Below are 12,978 nucleotides of genomic sequence, written 5' to 3' on the forward strand. Positions count from 1 at the left end.
TTCCATTGTGCTAGTTTTGCACAGTCCAGAAAAGGAGGACAAGGGAGGGGGACAGAAGGACGGGCTCGCTTTTGTCTGAAACAGCGAGACATGGTGCAAAGACAAAGAGACCCCTTGGAATGGGGTCAGTGTGATAATTTAAGCAAAAGAAGAGCTCTTATTTTTAACCACTACAATGCTGGATGCTAGTTAAATATTTGGTACACATTGAAGGGTTGCCCAATCTGCATCCAGTTTAAAGAAAGCACCATAAGTACAGAAAGCTGTGAAATTGCCCGTCTGAAGTTAGCACCCAGAGTACCCCTAAACCTTTTAAAGAAAAAAGTACTGTGTGTGTGTGTGTGTGTGTGTATACACACACACACACACACACACACATATATATGCATATGTACATATAATTTAGCATATGGAAAGTATCATCTTTTTTGTAATGCATATGTAGCCACAACCCTATCAGAGAAACAAGGCCATTTTGCGTGTTATAGACCCAGCCATCAAGCTCCTTCAAAATACTCAGGAGAGAAACTGACATTTTTGTGATAACTTATGGAATGGATGGGGACACAGGTGGCGCTGTGGGTTAAAGCCTCAGCGCCTAGGACTTGCTGATCGAAAGGTCGGCGGTTCGAATCCCTGCTGCGGGGTGCGCTCCCGCTGCTCTGTCCCAGCGCCTGCCAACCTAGCAGTTCGAAAGCACCTCCGGGTGCAAGTAGATAAATAGGGACCGCTTACCAGCGGGAAGGTAAACGGCGTTTCCGTGTGCAGCTCTGGCTCGCCAGAGCAGCGATGTCACACTGGCCATGTGACCCGGAAGTGTCTCCGGACAGCGCTGGCCCCTGGCCTCTTAAGTGAGATGGGCGCACAACCCCAGAGTCTGTCAAGACTGGCCCGTACGGGCAGGGGTACCTTTACCTTTACCTATGGAATGGATCACTGGGGTGGTGTTCTCCATGCCAACTCAGTGCCTGGCTTGAACCTCTGGAAGGGAACAGGACTGACAACCAAGTAAGGAGCTCTCCTCTGGCAAAAGATAAAATCAGAAATAAAATGATTCAGTGACATTACACTTGTTCAAATAGCAATGATGTGAGATTAGATTGTGGACCTTAGCTGGAAAGCAAAGACCTTGGTTTGCATGAAACATGCCAGCAAGTAACCCTCCAGGGATGCAGGTAGTGCTGTGGTCTAAACCAAGGAGCCTCTTGGGCTTGCCGATCAGAAGGTCGGCAGTTTGAATCACAGGGTGATTCCTGCCAACCTAACAGTTCGAAAGCACACCAGTGCAAGTAGATAAATAGGTACTATTGTGGTGGGAAGGTAAACGGCGTTTCCATATGCTCTGGTTTCTGTCACGGTGTTCCATTGCGCCAGAAGTGGTTTAGTCATGCTGGCCACATGACCCGGAAAGCTGTCTGTGGACAAATGCCGGCTCCCATGGCCTGAAAGCGGGATGAGCGCCGCACCCCATAGTCCCCTTTGACTGGACTTAACTGCCCAGGGATCCTTTACCTTTACCTTACCAGGTAAGGAGCAGCTACACATTTATTCCGCTTATTGCAGTTCTTAAAAACAAGGCAACATAAAAGGGCAAAAGCAGTGATGACCTGGAAATACACAAATCCCGTTTAAGGCTGAATTCTAGAAGTTACCAAAGAACAGAACCTTCACCCCACTCATTGCTAGCCTCCATCTTCTGGAGACTATCTTTGCTCCTATAACTAAACTTGGTGCGTTGTTGAAATTTTAGGAATATGGGAAGCTGCTTCATACTGAATTGGACCATTGGTCCACCTTGCCTAGTTTTGCACAGTAACTGACAGTGGCTTGCTGGGTTTTCAGGATCTCTCCCAGCGCCATCCAGAGATGCCAGGGAGTGGACCTTCTGCACAGAAAACAGATACTGTACTCTGCTGCTGAACTACAGCCTTTCCCCTTGTTCACTCTAGCTGAGAAAAACTGGTTCCTTTCTCACTTCTTGAGGCGGCAGCAGAGCTTTGCTTTCATTGCATTTGTTGTCAAGAGAGACAAAATATTATTCTGCCTTTCTGGCAAAGTGTGCAGGCCCATGGACGGAAGGGCAGCAGCTCACAAAAGGGAAGGCAGGCTGCACCGCAATGGAGGCCTTGTGGTGGGGAGTTGCCAAGAAAAGCCTCAGAGGAGAAACAGAAAGTATATTTTTATAACTACAAAGATTTAGTTAATTACTTTAATTTACAGTCTTCCCCCCGCCAAAGTCAGTTCAAATCCACAGCATCCTTGGAAAAGTGTGTTTTATTGCTATGGACTTGGTAAATAAAAGAAAGAAAGAAAATGCCATTTTGAAATGGAAAAAAGCTGTGTGTGACTTTATGCCTTTTGCATGCATGTGTAATGCTCCACCCCATGACTCACAGAAAGATGGGAAGCCATGTTCCAACCATTTGTTTTAGCATAAATCAGAAGATAAAGTGAAAAAGAATTATATAAATGGGAACGAATTATTCTGGCACTATAGTTTTAGATTTTTTTAAAAAATATAAAGGATCATTTATAACAGTGAATGTTGCTAAGGGAATAAACACATAACATGGGATCTGGAATGTATCTAAATGTCACTGAAGTTTTGTAGTGTCTGGACCATCTCTGTAAATTAAAGCATTCTGAATCTAGTGTGTAAGACTCTGTAAGACATCCTTAAAGTTTATGTTTGCTAAGGGAAATAAAGCAAATAGATCAGATTTGAAGCTTTTGAAGCACAGTCCAAACACATTTCCAAGGATATCTCAGCAGAATCATTTGTAACATTCTTAGCCAACCAAAACTGGCTGCAGAAGAAAATAAGAAATGATACTTATGCATATGGAGAACCTGCATTTTCACAGGACAAACTAATTCTGATAACAAAAGTAACTCATTTTTTTAAGGATTGCATGCCTAGCAAATGTTATCAAGACTTAGTCCCAGGGAACCAAATGTGGTGCTCATCGGTGCTACAGTGACCTCAGACATCTCTACTGGTACCCGTCAATACCTTCTGTCCCTCCATTTTTTAAAAAAATTATTTTTTGTGTTTTGTGGGGAACATTGTCTATTTCGGGGGCGGGGGGAGATGTTTCTGAGCATTAACACCATTTTTTCTCCTATGAACGCCCTGCCAATGAAGCATGTGTTGAACTTACTGGTATACCAAAAGAGGGACACAAGGCAGTGGAATAAATATAGTAACAGTTCTCAGGGTGTCATAAGAACATGAGAAGAGCCAGCTGGATCAGGCCAATAACCCACATGGTCCAGCATCTTGTTCTCACGTCAGCCAACCAGATGTCTATGCAAAGCTCGAAAGCAGGACCTGACACTGGCAAATATGCTACAAAGTGTCTCGTATGCTGCAATGGATTACAATGTGAGAACAACTTAACATGCAAGGAGGAAGAACACGCAATAGTGTGACAGTAAGTGCTTTAGATTTGTGAAGCGCAGAAATCCTGGTTCTCCTCAGGGAATGGCGTGGGGAGCTTCCCAAACCCCAGGAACTACTGTATTTTCTATGACTGAAAAAGCAAGCCACATGTTTAGGAGCATAAACGCAGCTGCCTAACTTTAATAATCCTCCGTGGCCTAAATCTTTTTCCAGTGGCAGACAACAAAAGCGAACCATTTTGCACGCGGATGAAGACCTTGTGAAAGCACAACTTCTAACCAGAGCCCAGTTCACAGATGTAAAGCTTTCTTTTTCAGCTCTAGCACAACAGATGGGGTCTTCAGGGAGAAGAGTTGATAATCTGTGGATTAAAGACTCCCTAATTACACACCGATTACAGCTGTATTGTGGGGGCAGATGAAACAGGCAGACATAGCCATATCTACTCTAAACAAGTACCAGATGGCCTTTAACCTGGAGGTCCCTTTGCCCATTAGAAAGAACCTGAAATAACATGGGAGCGTTCTTTGCTAAGCTTAGGGTATAGAGAAGAGTGGCCAGAGCTCTCCCAGTGCTGGTAACATTACAGTTTACATCAGTGGGGCAGGACGGTGTTGTGGCATTGAGGTTAGGTCTGTGCCAACACCCTGATGGAGTCTGTTAGTTGCTTAATGTTCGTGCATCTGCACAGCCCCAACCCTGATGCCTTTCTGCTCCTCACCCCCAGCCCTGTCCAGGGAAGGTGTAGCAAAATTGTTGTCCAGAAGGCTATTCCTCATTACATCACCTCTGCTGATAGCCAGGCTCTCTAAAGTTACTCTAGCTCTCCCACTATTCCAAAAGAATATAAAGATAAAACTATGATCCAATGGAAGTAATTCTTTACGAACCTCCAAAGCCTCCTGATCCATAAGCGAGAAAACCATCAATATCCCATTGATCAGCAAAGAACCAAGTCAACTAGCTCAGGTATGTTGATAGTTGTAATTCTGATCCAGCATTTAAATTGTCAAAACACAAAGCTATAAAGTCAGATGATGCTGTACATCATGGGTAGGCAAACTAAGGCCCAGGGGCCGGATGCGGCCCAATCGCCTTCTAAATCCAGCCCACAGACGGTGCGGGAATCAGATTGTTTTTACATGAGTAGAATGTGTGCTTTTATTTAAAATGCATCTCTGGGTTATTTGTGGGGCATAGGAATTAATTCATTCCCCCCCAATACGGCCCCCCACCAGGTCTGGGGGACATTGGACCAGCCCCCTGCTGAAAAAGTTTGCTGACCCCTGCTGTACATTCTCACTTTAACAAGTTTACATATGCTCACTTGAACAGTTTATCTCCATTCTGTCAAATTTATAATTGCTTCTTTGATATTAGTAGTTCTATCATTGGAGGCAGATTTTGCATAATTGCTAGGACCATTTTTAGGTAGCCCCCCATAACAAAAATAAAATATTTTATAGTAGAAGCTGTGATCCTTAGCTATCTTCCATTACTGGTCATTTAGGGACAGTTAGGCATAAGCACCTTCAGCAATGAAGCCCTACTTATTTCCAAGATGTTGGTTTTGATCCATAAAGATTTAAATGACTCAGGACCACAATACCGCAAGGACCGCCTCGCACCATATGAACTGACCTGGACCCTGTGATCCTCATTTGAGGCCCTTCTTTGTGTGCTTTCTCTGTGCGAGATCTGGAAGGAAGCAAATAGAGAATAGGCCAGAGGGTTATGTCAACGGTGGTTCAACTGTAAATGGCTTTTAGAAGACATCTGAAGGCAGCCCTGTTTAGGGAAGTTTTTAATGTTGGATGTTTTATCGTGTTTTAATATTCTGTTGGGAGGCACCCAGAGTGATGATGATGATGATGATGATGATGATGATGATGATAATAATAATAATAATAATAATAATAATAATAATAATAATAATTTGCTGCGGATTCCCCAAAACTGGTATTCAGTGGCAAACTGCCTCCAATTCCAGAGGTAGTACAGAGCCAATGTGACTAGGGGCACTCAATAGCCTTATCAGTGTGTCTAATCCCCTTTTAAAGCCTGTGCCCTTGCCAACAATGGCAGTTGGCATGAAGGATGCTCCCTAATCCCGGGCACGAGATTGGCCAGGAGTTTCAGGACACAAGATTACAACCCTTTAAAAATGAGCAGTCAAGAGTTGCCAGCTGGGATGTGCATTCCTGTGCCTTCAATCTCTCGGCTATATCTCTTAGGCACCAAAGTAACAGGAGGCCTCCCGGCTCACAGACTCAATGTCATTCCAAGGCCACAGCATTTTATTAGCAGGATTAAAGACTAGGAGGAAATATTTGTTGTCAGTATCCTAGCTAATCTTCAGAATACCCCAAGCTTTGGCGGTTGCAGGAGAAACTGGCTAGTCTTTATGAGGCAAACAAAGTGCCTTCCTACCTCTGGGCTGCACTGTGATGACCTAACTCTTTTACTATGTCTTTACAACTCAAATGCAGCCTGGGAGCCATTAGCAAAAAAAGAAAAAGAAAAAAAGACCAGTGTCCCAATGTGTTCTCTGTGCTTTTGTATAAGGGGCTAGTGAGTCAGCCCATACATCATTCATTCTTTGCATAAATAACAGGACGTATTCTTCTCAGTTAATTGCATGCTGGGCCTTCAAATTTTGTGAGAGACAACCTGTCTCCCACCCTTGGATCCAGACATTCTTTCTAGAGGCACATTCCAGCACAGGCTTTGAGTTTCTGAACACCTTCCGTTCCACATAGAATTCCTCATGTCTCCTCAATAACTGGGGAGGAAAGGCATTTTGAGATGCCCGTGGCATTTTGTGGAAAGCCATTAATCACAGATTGCAAGCCACAACAATAACCCCCACCCCTTTGAGCCAAGAGACTTTAGTATTCTTATTTGTTGAAATTGTAGTCTGCTCCACACCCCTAGTCCTTTGTCAATCTTAAAAGCTATGTGCATTGTAAGCATAAGAATAACTGACCAAAAACATGACAGGAGCTGGAACACAGCCTATTGTTTCTCATGGGATGGCTAGTGAGAATGGCACTGTTTACACCCACTACAATGAGATTTGGGGATGGTCTTAAAAAGTGACTGGATAAATTCATGGAGTATACTTTATTTCTGTTAGTGGCTACAGGGCCACAGCACTGACACTAACTTCTCCCTTTTCCTCTGCCCACAACGACCTTGTGCCACTATTCTCCATCCTGCCACTTACCATCTCATTGTCTCACTCCTTACCTGCCACTTGCTACCGCCCAGGATTTCTGGAGCCTTCCTTATGCCTCAGTGCTGGACTCTGAGAAAGGGATCCTGTGAAAGGAAGCAAGCCATTGTGACTGAAATGCCATGACCGTGGCAAGCACTGTTAATCTGAGGCCCTTCTTCACGTGCCTCTTCCACGAGAGGTCCGGAGGGTTGTAACACACGAATGGAGCCTTTCTGCCATGGCTCCCCATTTGTGGAATTCTCTCCCCAGGAAGGCTCACCTGGCACCTTCATTACATCTCTTTAGATGCCAGGCAAACACATTCCTCTTCCCCAAGGCCATTGGCTGATTTTACAATCTATGGCCTCTTAAACGTGTTGGGGTGGAGTATTGTTTTTCAGTTATTTTGTTATGTATTGTGTGTTTTTAGGTTGTAACTCCCCCTGTGATCTTCAGATGAAGGGCAGTATATAAATCTAAATGATGATGATGATGTTGACAATCCCTCCTGGCCTGCTGCTTGAGCCACATGGCTATATATTATAGTGCTGGCCCTGAACGCTATCAGTCATGATGGCTAAATATGGCCTGGTCAAATGGCCTGGCAGTCCTAATAAAGTCAGTGGAATGGAAGTTCCCAACACTTGCTACAGTTATCTAGTACAGTGGTACCTCGGGTTACAGACGCTTCGGGTTACAGACGCTTCGGGTTACAAACTCCGCTAACCAGGAAGTGGTTGCTCCAGGTTAAGAACTTTGCCCCAGGATAAGAACTGAAATCATGTGCCAGTGGTGCAGCAGCAGCAGGAGACCCCATTAGCGAAAGCACGCCTCAGTTTAAGAGCCGTTTCAGGTTAAGAACGGACCTCTGGAATGAATTAAGTTTTTAACCCAAGGTACCACTGTAATCAATATACATCTGAAACTAGCATAGGTGGAAGTTCTACCCATCCCGTAGTAACTAGTTTTCTATTCAACTTGCAGAATACTAATTTAAAATAGTTTTTCCTCTCTTTAAATCCAAGTATACAATGAAGGCAATAACATAATCTTAATACTATTCATATCTATTCATATATAAGTTCCACTGATTATGTGTAGGATTTTAGTCTTTTTGTCAAATGGTGTGTTCTGCCCTAGTTGCAGTAATTCTTGTTCTTGACCTAAAAATCAAGAAAATGAGTGGTTAATTAAAAAAAAAATCATACAGAAGGCATAAGGTATATGAAAGAAGGCTTTGCCTGTGGTAATGGAATAGTGTGGAAACGCTGTGTCTGCTATTTGCTCTGCAAGAGCACACTGAGATTTTTCTAGAGCAAGTTATTTGTGGCTTGTAGCCTCAATCTTGGCATAATACGGAAATGTAAAACAAAGATTGCTGTAATGGGAAATAAAGAAATTTGTACAGGATGTTATAATTTGCAGCACATTAGCAATTAGATTATTAGGTCCCTGTAAAAGAGGAGCCATCAGCATATTTGTAAAAATGCTTTATAGAAAATCTCTTTGCTTAAACAAAACTCTGTGCATAAATATAACTTATTTTGGAAAAAACAGTCTTTTGGCACTCCATTGCATGAAGTGCTGTCCTGAGTTTTAGGTATTTATATAGATGGCTGGGTGGGGGAATCGTAAACAATGAAGCTGAAATGAAATGTATCAACAAACATACTTTTTGCCTTTAATTTCCTTCTGGCTTTACTGTTTACTATTTCAACATACATGTATGTATAGGCTCACAGACCCTAAAGGAAGAAACCAGACCAAATAGCACTTCTAATTGTACAGCTTATTTAGGTTGCAGTTCTTTATTGGGTTTCTGTAACTGTTGGGAATATGTGAGTGTGGGTGATTGTGTGCAGGTGCAGAATGGCTAAGGCATAGGCAGGCTAGTAGATGTGAATACTGAGTATTAGTGTATTGAGTGGAAATCTCTGTTATGGAATATGATGTTTTACATATTGTAACCATGGATTTTGATGGTTAGCATATTGCCTTTAATTTTTTGCCTTTTCTGTAAATTGCTTTGTGATCTTTTCTGACGAAAAGTGGTATATAAATACTTAAAATAAAATAAACAAATAGTATTTATACACATACATTGTTATGCATATATGGTTTTTAAAAATTATATATTTATATAATTATATATATTAGAATTTTTTTGTGTGGGGTGTGTGTAACCCACTTAGAGGTTTCAGCCAATTAAGTAGCATACAAGTTCTATTAAATATATCACACCTACAACTCAGGATAACATTTGTGCATTTGATGAAGCAAAAGCTTTTGTCGTAATTAACAAGTTAGTTCTTACAGTATCACACAACTGCAAGAGACTAATATGCCGGCCTCCTCTGGAAATGGTTGCTTTGGATAATATTGCTGGAAGAAAAGGCTAGTTTCTTACAGCCTATAATTGTGCTTCTGTAACATCTTTTAAAAACTCTGTTTTGCTTATGCTGTAAACCAAATAGTAAATACTCTGGTTCTTGTGAGCTTCTTGATAGTTTGAAAGATTCACAGTTATTAGTTTATGTTGCTCCACAATGCAATGATGACTTTGAAATTTACTTTATTGATTTACATAGTACTTTGTTGGTCCATCTAGCTCTGAAGGAGCTATGTCTTGACAAGCAAAGATCACTCCCATCCTTTCCTCTTTAGTTTCTTTTAAGTGGAGATAGAATTTAACTTGGAAACTTATGCATGCATATTTATTATGCACAATGTAAAACTACTTTTATGTGCCCCTAAAACAAATAGACACAGTTACAATTAAAGAAAATCCTACTGTAATTACACTGACTGACTCTCCCATAAACATTCTTCATAAGAGGTCAGCAAAGCCACTTCCACTTTGTATGTATATTTCCAAGAGAAAGTTCAAAGACCAGTGCTGTCACTCTCTTCCAAGAATTTCCAAGAGTTCTTTTAGATAAGCCTAGGCTACATGGATGTGCTGATTCATATGTCACTTTGGAGAAAGAGAGAAAATCAGTGAAGGCAATCTGCAGCTTCCAGGATACTTGATTAAAGCCCAAAGGAATGACAGTCTTTGCCAAATATTTATATTGCAAAACCCTCAGCCTGTGCTGGTTAAATAGTATGAATTCCTTTGTATATTAGAAAGGGACACTTAGAAGTAATGGAGTGTTCCATTACAGTGGTACCTCGGGTTACATACGCTTCAGGTTACAGACTCTGCTAACCCAGAAATAGTACCTCAGGTTAAGAACTTTGCTTCAGGATGAGAACAGAAATGGTGTTCTGGCGGCACTGCAGCAGCAGGAGGCTCCATTAGCTAAAGTGGTGCTTCAGGTTAAGAACAGTTTCAGGTTAAGAACGGACCTCCGGAACGAATTAAATACTTACCCAAGGTTGCAGCATGCCGTGCTGTTGGTCAGGATTCAGCCACCCCATTCCAATCCCACCATCCGTGGTTTTCTATTTCTCCTCCCCAACAGATATACAGAGTTTCATTGCCATTGAGTATGCTCAGTCTCCATTGTGTTATTCTTGGGGTTCTTCCCTTAAAGGGAGTTTCCACACACAGTATCATTTTATACTTCTGAAGACCTTGGGATTCCATATTGGCTGCATAAGCAACATCCCTCATAGTTTGGACTTCAGAAATAGAGGGAACAACAGGGACATGCTTGCTTGTTATTACCCCATTTTTTTTTATGCCTAAGATAATTTCTCAAACCTTCCTGTACCTCATTACACATGGCTGAAGGCTCTACTCCATCTGTTGTGTTGTGTTCATTTATTCCACAACAGTCAGTGAATCTACATTGTTTGAAAAACAACAACAACCAAGAACAAGTATGTGGTTTTGGTTGCAGGTACGGGTATGCTGTAGGGACGCTGGTGGCACTGTGGGTTAAACCACAGAGCCTAGGACTTGCTGATCAGAAGGTCGGCGGTTCGAATCCCCGTGATGGGGTGAGCTCCCATTGTTCGGTCCCTGCTCCTGCCAACCTAGCAGTTCGAAAGCACGTCAAAGTGCAAGTAGATAAATAGGTACCACTCCGGCAGGAAGGTAAAAGGCGTTTCTGTGCACTGCTCTGGTTCACCAAGCACTTTTTAAATTTTATTTATTTGTTTAAATTATTTGTATACTGCCCTTCATCCAATAGATTCCAGGGTGGTGAAGAACATACATAGTATAAAAACAAGGGATGGTCCTTCAAATATTGAAGCAGCTTAGTCATGCTGGCCACATGACCCGGAAGCTGTACGCTGGCTCCCTCAGCCAAGAAAGCAAGATGAGCGCCGCAACCCCAGAGTCTGCCACGACTGGACCTAATGGTCAGGGGTCCCTTTACCTTTACCTTACGAGTATGCTAAAATGATAATAATAATGAAGCACCCACAATATGCTATCAACAGTTCAAAATGAGCCCCACCAGCATGTAAAATTATGGGTGTAGCTGAAACCTGAGTAAACCTAGGAGCTTGTTCAACAGGCAACAATTGAGACAAATGGGAGCAGCAATGTATCAGGGACAAGAAAACAAGGACCATCCCTAGTAAATAGGCACCTTTGGGGCTCATAGAAAAAGGGGGTGTGTGCAACATGAGCCTCTGATATTGGTAGGCATTCTGAAGCCTCCAGATTGGCCAGGCCTGGTCTAAAGACTAGGATCTTAGGCTTCTGCCTTGTCCTGCTTAGCAGAACAGAACCTTCTTACTGTAGCTCCAGTGCCAAGCCACTGGCAATGGGAACGTAAAAATGAACAAAGCTTCCAGGCTCTGGTTATGTCTACACATAGCCCCAATCTGGCTTTGTCAAGAACAATATTCATGATTTTGGAGGGGCAAGAGAAGAAATCCACACTAATCATGTTGGCAATGTTCCATCCCAGTGGCTTTTCTGTTTGTGCCAATATATTTCAAACCCAGAACAACTTCCCTGAAGAACTTTGCCTTTCATATGCACAACCTCAAACTGAACTCGCCAAGTGGATGCTTAGAGTGACAGGCATACTCTATGGATTTTAGCAGCACAGCAACCTATTGTAGCAATCCCTAAGGAAGAAATATTTGCTGTTAGTAGCTAGCTTAAGGGTTGTTTTTGTCCCCAATTTGGTTATTTCTGCAGACTGGGTTTTTCTTTACAATCCCATCCCCTTAGTGCTATTTGGTGACCATTGCAAAGGAGGAGGCCAAGGGCAAATGAATGCAGGATAGACATGAATGCTAGCCTTAAATGTATTGAGTAGGAGCAATACTTTGAGTAAGTCACTACTGGCTGTGAATGTAGCATCTGTGGAGTGTTCTCATTTGTGCCACGTTGCATCTCTCACTTTGCCTGGAGCCTTTTGTGCCTTACATTGGCCCAGTTCCCGAACAGCTTCTTCAAATGCCCAAAGACTTTGAGCTCATTCATTTCATCTCCACAGCTCCTCTTGCTAAATCCCAGAGCTTCAGTGTCTTGCTTGATTGATGAAGGCAGACAGCTTTCTTTGGCTCGTATAATCAGGAGGAGCCACTGAATACTCTCCACAAATGTGCATTTCTTTTATGGATTTCTTCCTCTCCATTTTTAATTTGGGGTAAATTCATCCCAGAGGTGAGATTAAAACTTTATTCCCGCCCACAAAAAATACTCCACGAGTTAATGAACTGAAACACAGTAGTAGTGTTTCCATGAAAATGATTCATTTAAATATATCTAAGACAGGCATAGGCAAAGTTCTTAACCCGAAGTACTATTTCTGGGTTAGCGGAGTCTGTAACCTGAAGCGTCTGTAACCTGAGGTACCAGTGTACTGAGAACATATTATCTCAGAGGTGCCAGGTCCCACACTGCCCTCCAAGTCCCCATAAGTCAGGCATAGGCAAAATTGGCCCTCCAGATATTTAGGACTACAATTCCCATCATCCCTAGCTAACAGGACCAGTGGTCAGGGATGATGGCAACTGTAGTCCTAAAACATCTGGAGGGCCAGAGTTTGCCTATGTCTGATCTAAGACAATAAACCCAGCAATCTTCTCTAAGGTATCCTCTTCCCTCTTTGGACACCTCTTCCCTGAAGGAGTCCATGAAGCTGCAATGATAGCCCACTACTTGATCTATCTCTGCACCAGGAATGAAGAAAACATCTCAGCTTAAAGGCAGCGTTCCCTCATGGGCAAGCTTTGGAGCAGTGGGTGAGGCCAGAGGCAAAAAGTGGACAAGACAACAGATGTGGTCTCTGTGCAGTAGGTTACAATCTATACAGATGTCAGTGGTTTCTACACTCACATTTCCACCCTCCATCCAGACAAGAAAGTGGCATTATTCAGGGACACATTTCATCCAGACAAAAGTACTGAGGAGTGTATTGCAGGGGCAGTAAGGAGGGTATTACAG

Source organism: Podarcis melisellensis, assembly GCF_964234715.1.
Source record: "Podarcis melisellensis genome assembly, chromosome: 2".
Taxonomy (NCBI): Eukaryota; Metazoa; Chordata; class Lepidosauria; order Squamata; family Lacertidae; genus Podarcis; species Podarcis melisellensis.